General features: G+C 50.7%; 1 protein-coding gene across 2 annotated transcripts in view; it reads left to right on the top strand.

Moving 5' to 3' along the window:
- APOO (apolipoprotein O) overlaps positions 1 to 22306 on the top strand; it is a 670501-nt gene that overhangs the window by 211242 nt on the left and 436953 nt on the right. The window lies entirely within an intron of this gene.

Below are 22306 nucleotides of genomic sequence, written 5' to 3'. Positions count from 1 at the left end.
TTCATTTGAAAGACGAAGAACTATATAGACACCCTCTGGAAATGCACTACGGTAGGAAGAAAAAAAAAAAAAAGACATTTTATGAAGAAAAATTCAGCTGTTTTCCTTGCAATGGCAACATATGTACTATTGTGTCAGCATGTATGTACAATGCTCATAGTGCACATGTACAAACAAAACCATGCGGATATCGGCACGGCACACAACAAACCAGAGACATTTTATTGTAAGAGGAGCACTAATGAACAAGGCACGCTTTCCGGCAGTACATCCGTAACCTTAACACCCATTCCGGGTCAGACTTTGCCAATCAATGGCCATGCGGAAAGGAAATAGGAAAAGACAGTTCACGCCCCTAAACAAGTTTAGAGGACGTAAATTGCCTTTTTGCTTGACCTCCTCTCGGGCACAGTATATTTATGTTTCTGATACTGTGGGTCGCACTAGCGGTAACTCCGCGTCCGACGGAGAGGCGATGAAGCGCAGCGCATCAGACTGCTTGGCAAAGGTATGGTTAAGAGATGTAAATTGGAATAGTCTCAAGGTGAGCCGCGTATGAAGCTGCAGCAGAATTTCGTGGCCATGTTAGAATGTAGAATGCAAAATGATCCTTAAAAATGAATAAGGAAGGCAGACTGCTTGGCAAAGGTATGGTTAAGAGATGTAAATTGGAATAGTCTCAAGGTGAGCCGCGTATGAAGCTGCAGCAGAATTTCGTGGCCATGTTAGAATGTAGAATGCAAAATGATCCTTAAAAATGAATAAGGAAGGCAGACTGCTTGGCAAAGGTATGGTTAAGAGATGTAAATTGGAATAGTCTCAAGGTGAGCCGCGTATGAAGCTGCAGCAGAATTTCGTGGCCATGTTAAAATGTAGAATGCAAAATGATCCTTAAAAATGAATAAGGAAGGCAATGACGCATGTACCTATTCTTTTTTATTTCGTCGTATAAACTGATTTATTAACATTTAAGCTAAAATGTATTACACATTTCTCTTACGGATTACTTTTAGGTAAAGATTTTAAACTTGTATTTTGAAAAGAGCAAATAACCAAAAGTGAGTTATCAAATGACGCATCCAGATATTTTCCCAGCCTCACTTGCATTCAACCAGTACGCATGTTAACGTCGTCAATTTTTAACCTTATTCCTAGACTCGTCTAGCTTCTTACCTCATTCATATTTAGCGCTGCAGCTGTTTTTGGGAACATGCACATTTTATTCATAAGCTGTGCTGACTTCACGTGCACACTAAACAGGTAGAGCGGGGGTGTCAGAAATGCCAACGGCTCTCTTGGGATATGATTCAGCAGGAGGGTCAGCTTCCCTAACAAACAGAACAGATACAACTTAAGTGGTGGCGGTGAGTACTTCATCTAGCACTTCATATGGTCTCGCGTGGTGTACTGCACACATGCGCACTCGAGCTCGCTATCTCATTGTGCACAGCTACACAAGTAGCACGCTACATACTTTCACAAACTCAATTCCCAGAGTAAATAAATCAGTGGCACCTCGAAGTCTGGGCCCCTCTAGCCTTGTGGATATTTGTCCCTTGTCTACCCCACCCTCCCAGTAACACTTCCGGTCACTCCACTCTCTCCTCGCGGCTTCCCCTGTTTCGTTCCCACTGTAAAACCCTCCTTGTTCCTCCCCTCGCGTGCGTTTCTACCTCGCCACCCCTGGCACGCTGCACTTTCCATGTGTTTCTCTCCAGTCCCTCTCATTGTGTCACCTGTTTCTCTACAATCTGCTTTGCGTTCCTACTTCTCATCTTTCTCTCTCCCCTACAGATCCCCCCATCGGTTTCTGTAACCTCGTCTCCTGTTTCTCTCTCCTCCAATGTTGTAATGAACTTTCTCTCTTAAGCCTCTACCTTCTGTGTAGAGTTCATCTCTCTTCAGGTTCTCTCTCCTCTCGATCATCTGTTTCTCTCGCCCCTTTACTCTCTCCTTTCTGCTTCTCGTTTGTGGACAATTCACTACACCCCGCCCCTCTCACACACACAGGATTATCTCTAGCTTTCCTTTGGTTTCTCACACTTGTGTGAGTGACCCCTCTTGCACTCTCGTCGCACTGCAGTTCACTTCCCTACCCAGTCTGTGTTTCCCATAACTTCTCACCAGCAATGCTTCTCACCCCTTATCCTATTGCTATAATTACTTTAGGTAATCCCCATTACTCTTAGTCCTACTCGTCCTCGACCCAGTCATCACACATGAGGTATTCCACACGACGAGAAACAAAACAGGAAACGCTTTTTAGACTCCACCCACCCACCCTCCTGCCAGGTGCTATAGCATACCTTACCACTAGAAGCACATCCTGACATACCAAGCAACAAAGGCCTGGAAAGGGAGGGCGGGCGGGAAGTATGACTAGGTCAAGGACGAGTAGGACTAAGAGTAATGGGGATTACCTAAAGTAATCATAGCATTACCTCTAAGTCCCACGTCCTCGACCCAGTCATCACACATGAGGCATACCAAAGCAAACCCCCATGAAGGCCTTTGGCACACCACATACTGAATCAGGCCAGACACCAAGGAGTGCAGCAAGTGAAATGTTTAATAATAAAACAGACTCAGACAGAAGGGGGAACCCCCACAGCTTGCAACACACCAGAACCAAAATTTGGCCAACCAGACAGAGCACAATTCTAGCGATAATGATTCACAAAGGTGGACTCGGACGCCCAAGTCCCCGCCCCACAAATCTCCTCAAGGGGAACCCCATGGAAAGCAGCCCACGAAGCAGACACACCCCTGGTGGACCTCGCCTGAATCACCGAGGGGCATGGTAAAACAGAGCACCGATAAGCCAGCAAGATCACAGCTTTAATCCAGCGAACCAAAGTGAGACGGGAGGCAGCCTTACCTCTACCAGCCAAACCAAAGGTCACAAAGAGGGAGTCAGAAGACAGAAACTCAGCAGATCGAGCAACATAAACAGACAAGGCACGCCTCACATCCAAAGAATGGAGCAAGATGTCAGAAGGCGAGGAAGGAGATGGACAGAGAGAAGGAAGAACCAACTCCTGAGAACAATGGAAACGAGAACGGATTTTAGGCAGAAACCCGAGATCCAAAGAGAGGACCACCGCGTCGTCCAGAAAACGCAAAAAGGGGGGAGAGCAACGCAAGGCCGTAAGCTCGCCCAACCTCCTCGCAGAAGTCACAGCAACCAAAAACGCCACCTTGAAAGACAGAAACTTGAGGTCCACGGACTCCAAAGGCTTAAAAGGAGGGGACTGCAAAGCACCCAAAACCAAAGAAAGATCCCAAGGAGGAACCGGAGACCGGACAGAAGGAGCAGAAAGAGAGAAACTCCGAAACAGACGGAAAATCAACAACCCATCCGAAGGCAGAAGAGAAGCCGGATCCCGAAAAGCCCAAATAGCAGCCCACTGACCCTTCAAAGTGGTCAGAGCATAGTGTTTCTGAAAGCCATCCAAAAAAAATTGCAGCACAGAAGTGTAGGAGAGTAGGGTCTGCTATCCTATGGTCACCCCAAATTTTTGCTTTTTGCTTCACTGGTTTATGACTTAATGTGGCTGTGGGCCTGCTAATCAGACCCACAGCCTGCTGTTCTCTCTCTAAATTAATGCCAATGCACATTAGGTGCATTACGAAATTGGAACTGGTTCACCTTATTGGCCCCTGTAACAGTGTACCCCAGGTACCCAGGGCATAGGTGCTTCCAAGGCCTACCAAGGGCTGCAGCACGTATTGTGCCACCCCTGGCCTGGCCTCCATATTTGACATAACTGGCTGATCACCCAGCTGGGGTAAGTCTGTGTAATCACCCCTTACTTAGGTATAGTATGCCTATACCTAACCTAAAATGGACACATATGTTCCTATCAGCCACTCCTATGGAAGGCCTCATCAATCCTGGAGGCAGAGTGCTTGAAAATATGTGAGATGGTGCTCTGGCATGAGCTGAGCCTGTCTGCAGCTTTCGGAACCAAGTCCTTTAGCTGTTCCATGATACTGCCATACCATATACTCTTAAGTGCATTATGAACCTCGCGGTTAAATGCTATCTTTGGTTTGGCTTTATCAAAACATGTCGAGTAAGGTGTCATACAAATTGGAATACTACCCCCTCGCCAGTTCTGGCGACGGGGGTAGCATTCCACCCTTCTAGAGGGACACGACATGTACCTAACCTGAACCCCGGTTAAAGTTAAACGTGAGCCTTAGCATCACAAAATGGATGCTGCCACCACAGACACAAGTCTGACCTCCTGCTGCTGGGAGTCCTTCCAGCGAGGGAGGCTTGGACAAAGGGTTTCCTGCCTTGGGAGGTGCTAGCACCACCCCAGACAGGATTTTGTGTATTGGGTAGGACAGGGCTGAATAGAATCAGACATGCCTGGGGCACACAAGGTGTCCCTGTGCATTTGCCAGTTCAAACCGGTGCTGGGGCTTTCCAGCCCCAGTCTTGGCGCCAAGCTGGACAAAGGAAAGGGGGTGTAACCACCCCCCTTCCTGGTCCCACCCAGAGGAGGGACCTAGCAGGTGATCCGGCCCCTAGAATTGGAATAAGAGTAGGAGCTGTCTCCCAGGACTTCAGATCATCCTGAACTCGACTTGAAACTAAGAAGAAAACTGGACTTCGACATTCTGCTGCACAGAAGACTGAAGAGAATCTCCCTTGTGGCCAAGGAGTGACCACCCTTTGAATACAGGCACCAACCAGCAACTCGACTTCTGCTTTGCCGCCGCCTCCCGCCGGAGCACGAGCCCAGAGCCTGACAAGACCCAGACTCCCAGACATCTCAGAGCTCGATCCACAGTCCCTGAAAAGAAGAGACCCGTGGAGGCACCGAGCGACGTGGGACCGGACCCCTTGAAAGACCCACGATAAGCTGACTGCGCAGCACCCGAGGCACCCTCGACGCTGTGCTTTGGGGTTTGAGAAGCCCCAATACCGAGCAGCATTTGCACCGAAGATCAGCCCCCCAGCATCTCCACGATCTGAGTGGGGCCCTTTTGCACTTTTCCACTCGACGCGCCATCCCGGCCACTTGCCACGTGGCTAGCGGCCATCTTGGCGACGAAAACTACGAACTACACCGCTGGTCTGGTTGCTCCAGACTGGCCCTTGCTCCCCTGAAAAGGAGCACCCGCTCTGACCTTGCTGGTCCGAGTGAGAAGCTTGCATCGATTCCTGCGTGGCTTGCATTAGCCAAGGCCTGTTTGCTCCGATCAAGAAGCCGACACCGCCATCAGCTAGAGCCTTCGTGGGACAGCTCGTGACCAACGCCTGGACGTCCACGTGGCTGCAGAGACAATCTTCACTTCTTCACCTGTTTGCACCCGACATTGCCTGGTTCCATCCTGGTTCCACGGTAGTCACTGGCTAGTGACTTTGAACATTGTCCCCTCTGCTTTCAAGTCTTCACCTCTTCAGATCCACCCTTGGATCCACCGGAACTCTCCTCGACGACCCGCCTGCAGCATCTTCAGCTCCAAGCACCATCGACCTGCGTGACGAAACCCGACACTACTTCGCACCTGTGCACCCGCTTCCTGTGGGTGAGGTAACTCAGCAACGCCGGTGTTCCCACACTGGTATACACCTCTAGTGCCTGTGTCTAAAGTTTTGTCCATCTAGGTCCCTCGGAAGGTTCCTTAAACACTAACTTTGTAACTTTTACGCACCATTGACATTGCATTGGTGCATGCGTGCGCTTTAAGCACTGCACCCGAGTCCCACGGGCCTTTCCCGACCTAATCACTGCTAGTCCCGAACAGCTCCAGCGATTCCCCAGGCCCTAGGCCTCTTTCCTTTCCCCATAGTGGTTCTTATACCACTATTTTAGTATATGGTTTAGGTGGCCCCTAGGGCTCTTCCAAAATTGTGCAACTTTTGTATATTTAAACTGTGTTTTGTTTTAACGCATTTGCTTCTGTGCTCATAAAGAGTATAGGGGATATTTGTAGAAATACATCTATATATATTTTCAATATATATCTGTGTGGTGTCCTTTCATTTGGTATTCAAGGGGATTGTGTATGGTAAAACAGCTTGCTTCACATGCCTTTATTTACAGAGTTTAGCCTAAGACTGCTTAGTCCATGCTACCCCTAGGATAGCTTGTCTATAAGGTTGACTTACAACCAATCATCATAAGGGTTGCTTGGCATGGTACAAGGTGATCACTAGAACTAGTGAGCAGCATATACCAGGCCAACTTCTCACAAGAAGAAACAGCACAAGAGGCAAGAGACAGGCCCAGGGCAGCACACCAAGAAGAAAAAGAAGCCCAGTGCTTGGAATACGAAGTGGACTTCAGACGAGAAGCCTGCATCACAGTGATTAGGTGGTCGGACAAACCCCGGACCCCAAGAGACAGCTGTTCAACCTCCAGACCGCCAAGGTGGGAGGAACCAGAAGGGAGGGAGACGGGGACCCCAGGGGAGATGGGCAGCGGGGCAGAATCCATGGAGGACCCACCGCCAGACCCAGCAGCAGAGGAAACCTGGACTGCCGCGGCCAATAAGGGAGAACAGCCACCTCCTAAGCCCCCACCCGCTGAACCTTCAGCAAGAAACCAGGAATCAGAGGAAAAGGAGGGAAGGCATAAAGGAACCAAGGGGGCCAGAGGACCGACAACGACAACTCCCCAAGCCTCCCTCTCCGGAGACCGGGAGCAGAACAGGGGAAGCAGGGCATTGGACTGGGAGGCAAACAGGTCTAGCACCTGAGTCCTGAACCTCCGGTAGATCAACCAGAAAATCCGAGGGGCGAGACACAGGGAGAGAGAGGTCGGGAACATCAGACTCAAGGAATCCGCCACCACGTTGTCCACACCTCGAATGTGCAGAGCAGACAGGGCCAAAAGATGAAGTTCTGCCCAACCCGCAATCGCACATGCCACCAGGTTCAGGGAAAGACAGCGGGTACTGCCCTGGTTGTTGATGTAGGCCACTGTCACAGTGTTGTCCGATCTCACCAAGACGTTGCACCCCTGAAGATGATCCAGGAAGAATCGAAGCGCCCTCGCCACTGTGGACAGCTCCTTCCAATTGGACGACCGGCGTGACTCTGACAGAAGCCAACGAGCCTGCACCGCTCAAGGACCCAAAGTCGCACCCCAGCCCGATGCGCTGGCATCCGTGGTCCACACCAAAGGAGGCGGGGGATGGATCCACATTCCCTTCGACAGATTCGAAGAATCCAGCCACCACTGCAGAGCAGACACCAACTCCAGAGACACAGGCACCGGAACCGAAAAGTCCTGGACAGGAAAGGGCACCCAACGCTGAACATGCCACAACAGCGGCCGAAGATGAACCCTGGCCCAGGGCACCGTGAAGACAGTGGCAGACATGTGACCCTGAACCACCAGCCACTGCAGGAGAGGAGCCGAATCCCGGTAAAGCAACCTCCTCAGCAACAACTGAAAACACAGAATCCTGGATTCCGGGAGAAACACTGCCCAGAACGGAGTCGAAAATGGCCCCGATGAAGGCCCTCCGAGTGGCAGGATCCAGGTGGCACTTCGGTAAATTGATGAGGAAACCATGATCCTCGAGCATACGCATGGTCAAGGAAAGGTGGCGAGACATGACCTCCGGAGACGGAGCCTGGAGCAGCCAGTTGATAAGATATGGAAAAACAGACACCCCCAGGAGATGGAGGTGAGCCACCTAGGGAGCCGCCACCTTGGTGAACACCCTGGGGGCGGACTGGAGACCAAAGGGAAGGACGCAGAACTGCCAGTGATGACCTTCCAGGCAGAATCGCAGGAACCGCTGATGCCCCAATTCCATTGGCACATGGCATCTTGGAGATCGAGCAAGGTGAACACCCAGCCCTCCTGGATCAAGGGAATCACCTTCTGCAAAGTTCCCATCTTTTTTTTTTTTTTAACATTTTTTATTTTCATTTTATTATCCATACAGTTATACAACAATCAACTACAGTCTCTTCCATGTACAGCGATAGATTACAGATTTTTGGGCAACGTTTATTTACAATGTTCAGCAATTTCTTGCCAACTTCATTACCCCGTCAATCACCCTCCCTCGCCTCCCCCTCTCTCCTAATCATATTGGTGGTTCCAACCATAGTATGTATTTCCACCCCTTTTACGGGCTACTTTCAGGGGTCAGTGCTGCACATGGTGGTTCACATACATTCCCCTGGGATTAATTCTATTTCCCCATATTCGCGTCCACTTTTTAGGGCAACCCCGATGGGTGTAAACTGCTTTTTCAGCTACCATCGCTACGTCCATATCATTCTCCCATTGTGAGTGTGTGGGTATTACCCCCGATCCCCAGTTTCTTGCTATATTTTGTTTTGCAATAGCCATCTCCAGTGTAGCCCACGCTTTTTGCGCCGAGTTTAGGTCTGTTGGTTGCCATATATTTAAAATGCAGCATCTCTGGTCTGCCTGGACCTCCACCCGGCCCACTTCTGAAATCTGGTCTAGAACTTGTTCCCAATATGATTGTAACTTTGGGCAATCCCATAGTATATGGAAGTATGTGCGGGTTTGTCCACAACCCCGTAGGCAAAGTGAATCGGGTGCGTGTCCCAGTTTGTGTATCATGGTGCGGGGGTAATATATACGATGCAGGACTTTGAGCTGTATTCATTTCAAATGAGACGGGATCGCCGCCTCCCTGGCCGATGCCAACGCATCCATCCAGTCCGAGTCTTCTATGTCCCCCAGTTCCACCTCCCATTTGCTACGTAGGACTACCGTAGGATCTGGGAGATTATTTACCAATTTACGGTACGTTTGTGATCTTGCTTTTTTGTCTAGGTGGTCTGTGAGGAGTCTGTCCTCGAGGGGTGAAGCCGGGGGATAGCACTTTGGAGTGCATGCCTGATTTGGGTGTATCGGTATAATTCTGCGTCTGCTAATCCGTACTTCTCCTGGAGTGCTGTGAATTGTATGATTTCTCCTCTTACCCACAAGTCACCAATACTTGTGATACCTATTAGGTCCCATTGTTTGAACCCCTTAGTGTTCGCCAAGATGCCCAGTTGTCGTGTCCCCCAGAGTGGGGTGGCCAACGTAAGCACCCCTTCCCATCTCAGCGCTTTCTGGGCCGTGTGCCAGACTTTGATCGTGTGGGCCGTGGGGCCTGTCAGTGTGTGACGCCTCTTATTTGTGTAGAGGACTCTCATCAGACAATCTACCAGTAATACGTCCCTGTCTAGTCAGTAAGCCGGGTCACCGTGTGGTGCGTGCAGCCATTGATAGGTAATCGCTAGCTGTGCAGCCCAGTAGTACAATTTGATGCTTGGTAGAGCTATCCCGCCGTCATACCAACTTTGTATCAATTTGGAATGTGCTATGCGAGCAGGTTTCCTGTCCCATAATAGAGTAGCTACTTCAGCATTAACGGCCTTAAAATAGGAGAGTGGGACCGGGAAAAGAGTATTTTGGAGTGCGCAGCGGAACCTAGGGAGTGCCAACATTTTAAAAAGTGCTGCTCTACCTAGCAGAGTCAGCGGGAGGGACCACCAGTGGGAAACGTCGGATTTCAGTCTTTGTAGTGGCTTAATCAGGTTTTCTTCCATAAAGGTAGTATCTTGGGGGTGATATATATTCCTAAATATTTCAATCCTCTGGACACGATTTGCATGGGACAATCTGGGGGAAAGGTCGGCGCCTGGCCTCGCAGCAAGTAGAGCAGTGACTTTGACCAGTTGATTGTGTAGCCGGATTTCTCCCCATCCACTGTGAGGATCTCGAAAAGGGCCTTCAGGGACTCAGTCTGGGATGTCACGTATATTAGCACATCGTCGGCATATAGGTAGATGCGGTCTTCCCAGCCCGTCTCCCATGTTAGCCCCCGGAGCAGTGGTGTCGTGCGTATCCAGGCTGCCAGAGGTTCTAAGATCAAGGCAAAGAGGAGCGGCGAGAGCGGGCAGCCCTGCCACGTCCCTCAATATGTGGCTATTTGCGACCACATGCGCCAGGGGAGCTATATACAGTAGTTGAATCCATCCGCAGAATTTTGGGCCGAAACCCATCTTCCGTAGCACTGCGAATAGGAATGGCCATTCTACCTGGTCGAATGCCATTGTCGCGTCCAAGGAGAGGATGGCCGTATCGTTGTGGAGCAACTGGGTGCGAGCCAGAACCCCGTTGAGGCACCGCAGATTAAGGGAGGTGTTGCGACCGGGCATAAAGCCCGATTGGTCCGGGTGGAACAGCGTCGTAAGGTGGGGCTGTAGATGTAGCGCCAGTGTTTTCGCCAATAACTTTGCTTCCGCATTGATTAGTGATATTGGTTGATAGGAAGAGGGTTGCTCCGGGGGCTTACCCGGTTTGTGTATCGTCACAGTAGTAACTAACCTCTGATCCCTGGGCAGCGTCCCCTGTGTTAGGCAGTCATTGTACATTGTTATCAGATGGGGGGTTATCTTGTTTGCTACCTTTTTATACAATTCCACCGGTAAACCTTTGGGTCCCATAGCCTTACCCGTGTGTAGTGCCCCCAGTGCCTTTCCTACCTCCTCTGCCGATAAGTCGGCTTCTAGCGTTTCCATATCTTCTATCTGTAGTGTAGGTAGTGGTATGCTGTCCAGGAAATGCCTACATTCTGTAGGAGGGTGGATACCTGACTATGGTAACCCCAGATTTTTTGCCTAGTGTTTAGCTGATTTTCGACTTAGTTGGCCTGGGATCCTGCTAATCAGGGTCCCAGGCTATCTGCTCTCTCTTTAAATGGACTCCATGTACCGTAGGTACATCACCAATTTGGTACTGGACACCTTGTCAGCCCCTGTACAGTGCACTATAGGTGCCCAGGGCATAGGTGCATCCAAGGCCTATCAGGGGCTGCAGCATATCTTTTGCCACCCCTGGCTGGTACTTAAATCGACACAACTGGCTGATCACTCAGCTGGGGCAAGGTGGTGTAATCACCCCTTGCTTAGATATAGTATACCTATGTCTAAACCTATATCTGGACACATATATACCTATCAGTCACTCCTATGGCAGGCCTTAACAATCCTGGAGGCAGAGTGCTTGGTTTTATGTGAGATGGTGCTCTAGCATGAGCTGATCCTGTTTGCAGCTTTCGGAACCATTTCCTTATAGCTGTTCCAGTGATACTGCCATACCATATATATAGTGCATTATAATCCTCGCGGTTAATGCTAACTTTGGTTTGGCTTTATCAAAACATGTCGTGTTTGGTGTCATACACTTTGGAATACTACCCCCTCGCCAGTTCTGGCGTCGGGGGTAGCATTCCACCCTTCTAGAGGGAGAAGACATGTTACTTTACTGAAAACGCGGTTAATCCTAACCAGAGCCCCTGCCTCACAAAATGGATGCTGCTGCCACAGACACGAGTCTGGCCTCCTGCTGCTGACCGAAACTTGGCAGAGGACGCCTGGACAAAGGGTTTCCTGTCACAGGGAGGTGTCACACCACCCCAGACAGGAGATAGTGGATTGTAGCAGGGAGGGTTGAAAGAACCTAGACACTGCCTGGGGCGCACAAGGTGTCCCCGGGCAGATTCCAGTCAAACCGGTTCTGGGGCCATCCAGCCCCAGTCCTGGCGTGAAACTGGACAAAGGGAAAGGGGTGTAACCACCCCCTTCCTGGGTCCCACCCATAGGAGGGACCTAGCAGGTAATCCAGCCCCTTGATTTGGAATAAAGGTAGGAGCTGTGTAGATGCACATCAGATTATCCTGACTGAAACTTATGAAACAAAACTCTGGACCCTTCGACATCCCACTCGACGTGGAAGACTGAAGAATCTCCCTTGTGGTCAAGGAGTGACCACCCTGTGCAAACAGGCACCATCCAGCACCTCAACGTTTGCTTTGTTGCAGTTCCCGCCGGAACTCGAGCGACAGAGATCGACAAGAGCCAGCGTTCCTGCCTTCCAACAGCCCGATCCACAGTCTATGCAGAGCTGAGACCCGTGGAGGCGACCTGAAGCGCGGGGCCGGCCATCTTGGAAAAACTACGAAGCGCTGACCGTGCAGCATCCGAGGCTCCCTCGAAGCTGTGCATTGGAGTTTGAGAAGCTCCAGCCCCGAGCAGCTTTTGCACCGAAGCTCACCCCTCCACACTCCTCGAGTGCTGCGTGGGGCCCTTTTGCATTTTCCTGCTCGACGCGTTGGTCCGGTCGCTTGCCCGTTGGCTAGCGGCCCCAGTACCGACGAACCTTTGAATTTGCTCTGCTAGTCTGGTTGCTCCAGACTGGCCCTCGCTGCTCTGAAAAGGAGCACCCGATCTGACCTTCCTGGTCCGATCAAGAAGCGATCTTCGAATCCTGCGTGCGTTGCCTTTGCCAAGGCTTGTTGACTCCGATCCGGAAGCCGACACCGCCAACAGCGAGAGCCTTAGTGGGACAGCTCGTGATCCGCTCCTGGACATGCTCAGTGCCCCAGAGTCCACGTGGCAGCGGAGACAAGCTTCACGACAGCACCTGATTGCGCCAGACATTGCCTGGTTCCTTCCTGGTTCCTTCCTGGTCACTGGCTAGTGATCCAGACTCTGTCCCCTCTGCTTTCAGGTACTCTACATCTTCGATCCACCCTTGGATCACACCGGACACTTCTCTTCTGAACGCCTGCAGCATCTTCATCTCCAGGCACCATAGAACTGCGTGACGAAACCCGACACATCTTTGCACCTGTGCACCCGCTTCCTTTGGGTGAGGTAACTCTTGAACGCCGGTGCTCCTGTAGTGGTTTACACCTCTAGTGTCTAAGTCTAAAGTTTTGTCCTTCTAGTCCAGTCGGAAGACTCTTACTGTAACTCGATAACTTTTACGCACTATTGACTTTGCATTGGTGCATGCATGTGCTTTAGGCACTGTATCCGAATCCCGCGGGCTACTCCCGTCCTAACTATTGTTAGTCCACTGTAGTCCAAGCGATTCCCAAGGCCCTAGGCCTTACCACTGATCGAATAGTGATTGTTATACCACTTTTTTGATATATGGTTTGAGTGGCCACCGGCCTCATCCATAATTGTGCAACTTTCATATGTTATATTGTGCTTTTGTTTAAACGCTTGTGCTTCATTGCTCATAAAGAGTAGTGGGGATTATTCTGAGAATAAATACATATATTTTTATAATATATAACTTGTGTGGTGTCCTTTCATTTGGTATTACAGGATTGCATATGGTAAAACAGCTGGCTTCACATGCCCTCTTGAGTTAAGCATTTAAGGCTGCTTAGTCCATGCTACCCCTAGGATAGCTTGTCTATAAGGTTGACTTACAACCACCACCATAAGGGATTGTTTGGACTGATACAAGGTGCCCACAGAACTGTGGACATCATATACCAGGCCAACTTCTCACACATTCCTCTTCTGTTGCTTCTATTCGTGGTGTGTAAACTTTCTCATAATGAGTTGCTAGCTCCTCTACAATCAGCTGAGGATCTGTTGTAAGTGTGCCGTCCTCTAGTGTCAGTTGGGCTATCCACCTACACGCCCTCTCCTTCTTTTCGAGCCATGCCAGCATTTTCCCCGTTTTGTCGCCTAGTTCGTATATTTTGTGCATTGTGTCTGTGTGTCTCACTTTGGCCATATCCTCGGCATAGGCCCGAAACTCCTGAGCTGCTAGTCTCGAGGCCTGCGCTGTGGTTTCGTTGGGGTCTATAGCGTGCATCCTCTCCGCCTGCAGTGCCGTCGCTTCTAGGGAATCAATAATTCGCCTTTGTTCCCGCTTGTGCCAGGTGATAGTTGAGATTGCTTGCCCCCAGATAACCGATTTATATGCCACCCAGAGCGTGCATGGGGAATCTACTGTCGCTGTGTTTTCAGCAAAGTAGAGGTCTGTGGCTGTCATCAGGGCCTTTGCCATTTTTCGATTCTGGAGAAAGCCGGGATATATGGGGGAGATGCACTGTCTTTTTGGAAGGTGAGTAGTGTAGGTAAGCTGGATCGGGGAGTGGTCTGAAATCCCCCTAGCTAAGTGGTCAATCGCTGTGATTTTCTCAGGGGGTATCGCTAATGTGAGTATGTAGTCTATGCGGGAGAGACTATTATGCGCCCCTGAGTAGAACGTGAATTGCTGTTCCGTGGGGTGTTTAAGTCTCCACATGTTGGTTCGGCCTACAGCTTCAAAAAAGTCCCTGAGGAGTTGGCTGGATCTATTGTCCTCTCTGGGTGGACTCCGGTCGATGGTAGTGTCACATACTGCGTTAAGATCCCCCCCTAGGATCAGTTCGCCCTCAGGTAAGTCTAGTAGAAGTTTACCAAGATCATGCAGTGCTGCCTGGTGAAGTGTCAGGGGAATATATACTGAGACCATGTTATAGATGTGCCCCTCCCATTGACAAGTGAGTGCAGCGAACCTCCCATTATCGTCCGTCCACATTTTTTTAACCACTAACGGGGAGCTCTTGTGAATCAAGACACCCACCCCCCTGGATCCCGAGGAAAACTCCACATGTGCGGCCATTTTGAACGGTTTAGTGCCTTACATGCCAGCCCTGTCAGTTGTGTTTCCTGAAGCAGTACCACTGTGGGGGCCTTCCACTTTAGATATTGCAGGACTAGACCTCTTTTAATTTTGTGACCCAACCTGTGTACATTCCACGACACCACTGTCAAGGGTGGGGGGGGGGGGTAATCATACGAGGTTCCCGGGGATCATTTCCCGTCACTTCGGTGCTCTGCATAGAGTTTGTGAGGTGGAGTGTCATTTACGGTGCCTCTGTCAGTAAACCCGTCCCCTGTTCGTGCACCCGGTGCCCGTTTCCATCTTAATATCGATCCGAGGAGAGACTGTGTAACTTTAACCTGTAAACAAAATCGCACAAACTTTGCATTACTTAAAACCCATGCCCCCCACCCTGCCTCCCTTCCCGGCGGATCCAAAACCGTCCACCTCCCCAACTGAGCAGAGTGCTTACATTCCCCTGTAACCTACATAACTCGTGAGGGTAAGACCTCGTCGACCCTAAGAAGTCCCCCATCCGGAATTAGTCCCATTATTGCATATTAGGTCCAATAAATCCTACCTCTTGCTGTCTTCATTAACTGTCCGGTTGTAGCCGCCTAACTCTGCGGCAGACTCCAACTGTTGCATTCAACCCCCTCCACCCTAGTTAGAGCCAGCCCCCTGGTCGCGGTCTTTATGTCTATCAATGTGGCTAAGACCACTAGTTCAGCTGTAGTTCCTCATTCATGCCGCCAACTTCCATGGTGTCTGTCCTTCAATGTACATCCACCGTGCGCTGTCTTCCCTCAACTGGCTCACCGCGGGTCGTGCCTCGATTTTTGGGGCCTCTTGCCGGCCGCCAACCCTCTAGTCAGTCCCTCGCCTCACTTGGGGATTCGAAGAACCATGTCTTCCCTTCGGATTCTACTCTAAGCCGTGCTGGAAAGAACATCGAATACTTGATTTCCCTGATTCTAAATTATTTTTTAACTTCCATGAAGCTCCTCCGTTGTTGCGCCACTGCTGCTGTGTAGTCAGGGTAGAAGGTGACTTCTGAATTCTCGATCTTAATCGGTGGGGCAACACGCGCTGCCTGTAAAATAGCGTTGTGGTCACGAAAGTTAAAAATTTGCGCCAAAATGGGCCTCGGTGGATTCCGTGGGCGCGGTTTCCCTCCCGGCACACGATGGGCCCGTTCCACCGAGAAGTAATTAGATAGGCCTCGTGGTTTTAGTTGGTTTTGAATTATGTCCTCCACAAAGAGGTCAAGGGCCAGGCCCCCCGGCTGTCTCTGGTACGCCAACCAGGCGTACATTATTGCGTCGGGATCTACCTTCTTGTTCGTCCAGCTTAGTCTTCAGCACGGTGTTATCTTGCTCCAGCTTGCGCACTCTGATTTGCAGGTCCGCCGTGTCTGCCGAGAGTCCCGTCATTGTTTTCTCCACTTCTCCCAGGCGGTCTGTTACTTTGGCGAGGTCTGCTCGCATGAAGGAAATGTCTGTAGAGATTGTGCCCATAGAGGATTGCATCGTGTCGCCATTACATCTTTGAGGGTGATTTCCCCGGCGTCCCCTGGGCTTTGTGGTAATTGGGCAGATGACTGCGGCGTGTTCCCCTTCGCCGATTCCACGCTGTCTTTATTGTAAGCATATTTCTCCAGTCTGGGGGCCTGTTGTGCCCGCGCCCCCCTGCCGCTCATTGTTACTTGCCTTAGGGTGCTTTCTATCAGCCAACATGGGGTCGATGGTCAGGAGTCGGTCCCTAGGCGTTTGCGTCCCCCTCTCTTCAATAACCCCCTCCTGGGACCGGAGCCAGGCAGTCTCTTCTTCCCCCCCCCCCTTACAGATCTCCGCCAGCCTCTTATCCACTTCTTTGGAGGGCCCCACGATGCCTCATGCGTTTCTGGTTTCTGCGCCCCAACTGTTGGCCTGAGTTATATGTCCGAGATAACTGGGGGCTTACGCCTCTGAGTCCTTCAGGTGAAAAGCCGGCGTCAAGTTATTATAGTGGGTGCTGGGACCCCCTGTCGATCAGTCTTTGTGCCGGTGTGTCTCTGTTGCGCACCTGGGGGTTATTGGTCACATCGGGCCCACGGCAGGTCCTCCGTGTGCCTTCTATGTTGTTTTCGGACATCCAGGGGTATTTCCGGACGCCCGCTCCGCTTTCACCTCACTGGCGGCCTGCTCACTGTCTGCGTGGCGCTCCCGTGTGCTCTCTCGCTGGGGCGTGTTCTTCGGGGGTCCCGGCGTCTGTCCCAGGCTCTGCTGTTGCCGCCGGAAGATGATGTATCCGCAGCCGCACTTTCCCCCGGGCCTCGGACCTAATTTAGTCCGCGGCTCCGGCGGTTTGGTTAGGCCGCGATGCTCACTGCGGCGGATCTTCGTGCTGGTGGGGTTCTCGGCGATGCAAGTTGGCTCCTCTTGCACCGGAGGTGTTCCGGTCGTCAACTTGCTGCTAAGGCGCCAATTTAGGGCAGGATAACTAGTCAGATTTCGTTGGGAGGCTCGTCGGGTCACGGAGCTCTCCTAAGCTGCGGCCATCTTGCCTGGTCGCTAGCCACGCCCCGTCCAAAGTCTCCATCTTGAACGGGATCTTCTGCACAAACAAGTTCAGGGCCCGAAGATTGATGACCACCCGGTAACCCCCTGTGACCTTCGGGACCACAAAGATGATGGAATAGGTCCCCAATGTCAGGGAGCCACTCCGCAGGATCCGTCCGCAGTAACAAAGCTCCACCTCCGGACCTCCCGAACACCCCGAATGTAAAATCACAAGGTGTTCAGGCGATACGGCGAGGGAAAAAACCCCAAAGGGGAAAAAACCGGGAAGGGAAAGGAAGGGGGCTGCAGGGAAAGGGAAGCTGTAAAACAGAATACACAGCAGGTTAATACAGCATGTAAATTCTACTCTCTTTATATTCTCGCTAAGGGGAAATTAGATCACCTGTGCTTTTCCATATTTCTCCTCTTCCCTGCAGTGGTCTCTCATCAGATACCTTCTAGTCCCCCTAACTCTGAAATATGGTCCGTAAACTATATGCACCTTGGATCCACTTGAAACATATTAGCCTTCAGAATCTGGGACCAAGGAAAAGAAACAAGCAAGTATCCTACTACTCCACCAGATAAGGTTCTTCGACTGAACCCTAACCGATAACAGATTACCTCATCTGCAATAGTTAGAGTAGAGAGTTGTGATCCAGGGCGGCAAAATTATTAAACCCAAACACGGTAGGGCGTGGCAACTACCACCGCCGTCCGCTTTGGTAATTGTATTCCACAATAGTGATTTATGTATCACTCCTTCGTGACGGTGATGTGGAGATAATTCCCCCTGCACTCCGCCACTGTGTTCCAAAAGCCGAACGTTTCCAAAAAAATAAATATACTATGATGAGCACAGAGTCACTCGTAACCCGAATGAGCTCCGTTGGAAAGTACTGAGCCAAAACCCAAAACGAGGAAAGAATATAGACAGACCTGCGACTGTTACCAGAGCTACCCGCTCTCAACATCAACAGCGCAGTAACAGTACCGGATCAGACGCCTCACTCCGGACATCCGTCTTCCTGCAGCACGAGACACGGAACAGTTCGTAAGACAGGACAGTCGCTCCCGCTCACACGATGGAATCAGGTACGCCTTCCCTACGGGCAAGCCGAGCTATATCCTGCCGGCCCATAGGATCATGGGAGTTGTAGTCAAACCCCCTGGGCCCATGGGAATTGTAGTTCTTAAGTCTAATGTTCAGGCAGGCGCTTCGGTAAAACCTGACACCCAACCCACGCTCCAGGGGGGGGGGACAGGGACAGTCGCCAGCTTGTCGGACAGAACCCGAACACCCTCCAGTAACGCCAGACGGCGAGACGGATCCAAAGGCAACGGGGTCACCACAACACCTGAGGGAGGGGGAGGAGACAGAAACTCTATCCGGTAACCCCTGGAAAGAACATCCAGTACCCACTGGTCGGAGGTCGTCAGCAGCCAAGCAGGGAGGAACAGCCGCAGTCTCCCACCAACCGCAGGCGGACCACCAACGAGACCGGGCACCGGAACGGCATAGTCAGGAACGCTGTGCGCCAGACCCTCCATCTGGCGGGGGCTTCTTCTGGAACCTCCTCAGAAAGGATCTACCAGCACCCCACTGGCCCCTAAACAAGGACTGCTGAAATCTGGAAGGCTGTCGAAAGGACCGCGCATTCGAGAAGGAGGCACCCTTCTGAGAAGGATGATGACGGAATGATAAAGAATGCTTCCACTCCTTAAAGACCTTATGCAGTCTATCCTCCAGAGCGTCCCCAAAAAGATGAGTACCAGAAAAAGGCATCCTCAATGCCATGGAACGCTGAGCCGCATCCGTCTTCCAACGCCGCAGCAGCAAGTTCCGACAGGCAGCAACAGAGGAACCACAAGACAGAGCAGAAGCCCGGACAGAGTCAAAGGCGATGTCAGAAAGGAACTCCGTCTGACGTTCCATAGATTCCAGCAACTCCGGACAACTACCCCCCTCCTGCATCGTGGAAAACAAAGTCTTAAAGTCAGCCAGCAAAGACTGAGCTAAGTAGGCACCATACACCCCTGAACGAATAGCCAGGTGAGAGCCAGCATAGGATTTCTTCAGTGCAGAGTCCATCTTTTTATCCACGCCATCCTTCAGGATATTATCATCCGCCATAGAAGGCCGACTCACCAGAGAAGCAAGTATCGAATCCACCTGCACAGAATCGGGCAAGGCAACCTCCATATCCTGCAAGGGATAGAGCTTGGACATAAACCTGGGCATTGCAATATGGTCAGGGTCCTTCCATTCCTTAAGGAGAACATCCATCACAAAGGGGTGGATAGGCATAGAAGAAGCAACAGGCTTCCGAAACTGCGGCAAAACAGCATCCCGGGAGGTGCTGGGCACAGAGTCATCAGGGAAACCCATATTCTCCCGAACATGAGAAAGAAGATCAGGCAACAGTTCCCTTCAAATATACTTGCCCTTGAGATCCACCGCACCCAAGGAAGACTCATCAGAGGAACCAGACGAAGAAATATCAGAATAAAGGTCAGCAGCAGTCTCCGTGCGACCCTCAGCACCCTTCTTGGAAGCCCGAATATCAAACAATGTCTCCAATATCAGGCGCTTCAATCTCTTGGTATCATCCAAACTGGCATGCCTCGCAGAAGGAGCAGAATCCCCACTGCCCGGGGAAGAAGAGGAAGACCAAACAGGAGAGACATGCTTTCTCTTCCTGTGGTGTTTCCCCATAGTGAAGGAGTACCCTCGAGACTCAGCAATCCAGCAAACAGACCAGACTTGGGATGCACAGCCTGCACCACAAGCACCCCACAGGAAAGAAAACAATCACCAGACTCCCTCCAAATAAAGGAAAGCAGCACTCACCCATCAGCTGGTTTCTAGCGGCAAATGAACTAGGAAGAAGGAGGGTCCGAAAACGAGCCCCCAAGCAGCGGCCGCCAAAGGAAATCATCCGGAAGGCACCGACTCCGAGGGAAAACCGATGACGTCACCGCTCCAAAATCCCCGTCCAATCAGGAAGGAAGACGAGCACCCTGGAGCCCAACCAGGTGCCCGAACAGGCGAAAGGGAGCAGAGGGAAGCAAAGCGTCCGGTCCCGCCTGCACCAGAAAGCAAAGAGCCCAGATCCGCCGAACACAAGGGAAGAAACAGGAACCCTCGCGCAGGAAAGAGAGGCCATCCAGGAAGAAAACCGGGGGACCCGAGAAGCCCCGCAACCCAGGTCCCCCGCATCCAGGGGAAGTCCAGGAGGCCCAGCAGCCCGATTCCCAAATCCCACGAAGGTCCACGAGCACCCCCAGAGCCCGGCAAAGGAGGAAAACCACACGACAAGCGTAGCAGGTAAGTGCCCGGCACTCACCCAAGCGTCACCCATCAGTATCCATCCGACAGGAAACAAAACAGGATGTGCTTCTAGTGGTGAGGTATGTTATAGCACCTGGCAGGAGGGTGGGTGGGTGGGTGGAGTCTAAAAAGCGTTTCCTGTTTTGTTTCCTGTCGTGTGGAATACCTCATGTGTGATGACTGGGTCGAGGATGAGTGACGTAGAGGTAATGGGCCTCTGTTCTCACGCTCCCTTCTCCACTATTACATGGATCTGACACCCCCCCTTTACACCACACTTTAGCCTCCCCCTGCACACTCACAGTTATGCAGTTTAAACTTTGCGCCCACGGGATTACTCCCCCCCCCCACCCCCCGTATAGCACCAGAACACTCTACAGCCCTAGCCCCTTCTTTTGTTTTTCCTCTTCTTTAGGGGCTCACACCTCTCTCAGGTGCTTTTCACCTCAATCCTACTCAACCCCCCCCCCCCCTCTGATTCTCTGCCTAGCTCTACTCTCTTTCTTCCCGCCGTCTCGTGTCTCACTCTATCTCCCCTCACAGACTGGTTTCTGCAGTTCGCCCCTTGGATACCAGAATCAGGGTGCATTGTGTCCACTGGGACATCATTGTGATTTTTTCATTACAGTGTCAAGCAAGGTACATTGAGTCTGCAAGTCATTACAATACCCTTTGTTCTTAGTATAAATCAATGACGTTGCCTTCTGAATGGTAGTACATCAGACTAATCTTTATTTATTTTGCTCCACATCAAACTGTACAATGTTCTTTAGTATATCACAATGCAATGTGTTTAGAGAAATTCTAATTGTATTTGTATGAAGTATACCACAATCTGGGTGCATTGTTCTCTCTAGTACGTCATAGTACCCTTATTTTATACCCCCATTTGAATGAATTGTGTTTACTGGTACATTACAATGCCTTTTGTTTATATTAGAACACAGCCAGGGTGAATTGCGCACATTAGTACACCACAATGTCCTTTGTTTACACCAGCCACTGTCAGTGGCACAAAGGGGCTTGATTTTGCAATATGACATCGGCAGGGCATCATGTGTTTACTATGGTATGGTAATCGTATAGAGTGTATATGTGTGTGTGTGTGTGTGTGTGTGTGTGTGTGTATATATATATATATATATATATTTCTTGAAAACTCCACTGCACAGAGGCTATGTTGATCAACAAAATGGATGTGTGTGTGTGTATGTATATATATATATATATATATATATATATATATATACATACATACATACATTACCTACTGGCGATAGCCAGTAGGTATATATAGTTAGGACTTAGCTACCATAGGAAATCCCAACATTCTATTGGGAATAACTTTGGCGCCGGTTGAGGAATTTGCGTGTAATTTTCCAGAATTTAGGCCAGCTCCGCTCCGCTCCTTCCCTGAAAGGTTCGGGGGGATTCTTGAAGTGGGGGCCGAGAAAAAAGGGGGGTCCCAAAACGTGTTTTCCCCATGTTAATTTCCATAGGACGAATTGACAAGGCTACAGCCCGAACCGCTGAACGGAATTACACCAAACTTTGCAAAATTGTAGGGACTGATACGCAGAAGTGGCTTTGCTATATTTGAAGAAAATTGCTCCAGTGTTTTTTTTGAAAATTAACTTCAAAAACACATATATATCTATAGGCACGCTCCGAGCGCTCACCGGTACGCGTACCTGGGAGCGCACCCGGCGCGCTACGGGAGTGCGCGAGCGGAAAGCTGATTGGCTCTCGGATGTCTGTCAACATTCTAAACAGTCCTGAGAGTCCGCCATCTTGTGTCTCTGTAGAATCGAGACACAAGAAGTGAAAATAAAAAGGGGGAAATGATTAAAAGGGGGCAGGGTAGACACCCCCTGACCCCCTTGGTTTTCTGAGGGGGGCCTAGAAGGACCCTGAAGGGCAAAAAACATTTTTTTTTTTTTCAATTTTCGCGGGGTAAGCGCTGGGTGCGTTCCCATGTACGCTTCCCGGTACGCGCACCCTGAGCGCCCCACGGGAAAACCAAAAAATAGATA

This window comes from Lissotriton helveticus, chromosome 8 (genome assembly GCF_964261635.1).
Source record: "Lissotriton helveticus chromosome 8, aLisHel1.1, whole genome shotgun sequence".
Classification (NCBI taxonomy): domain Eukaryota; kingdom Metazoa; phylum Chordata; class Amphibia; order Caudata; family Salamandridae; genus Lissotriton; species Lissotriton helveticus.
Note: the sequence above shows the minus strand (reverse complement) of the source record. Positions and strands in the feature narration are given on the sequence as shown.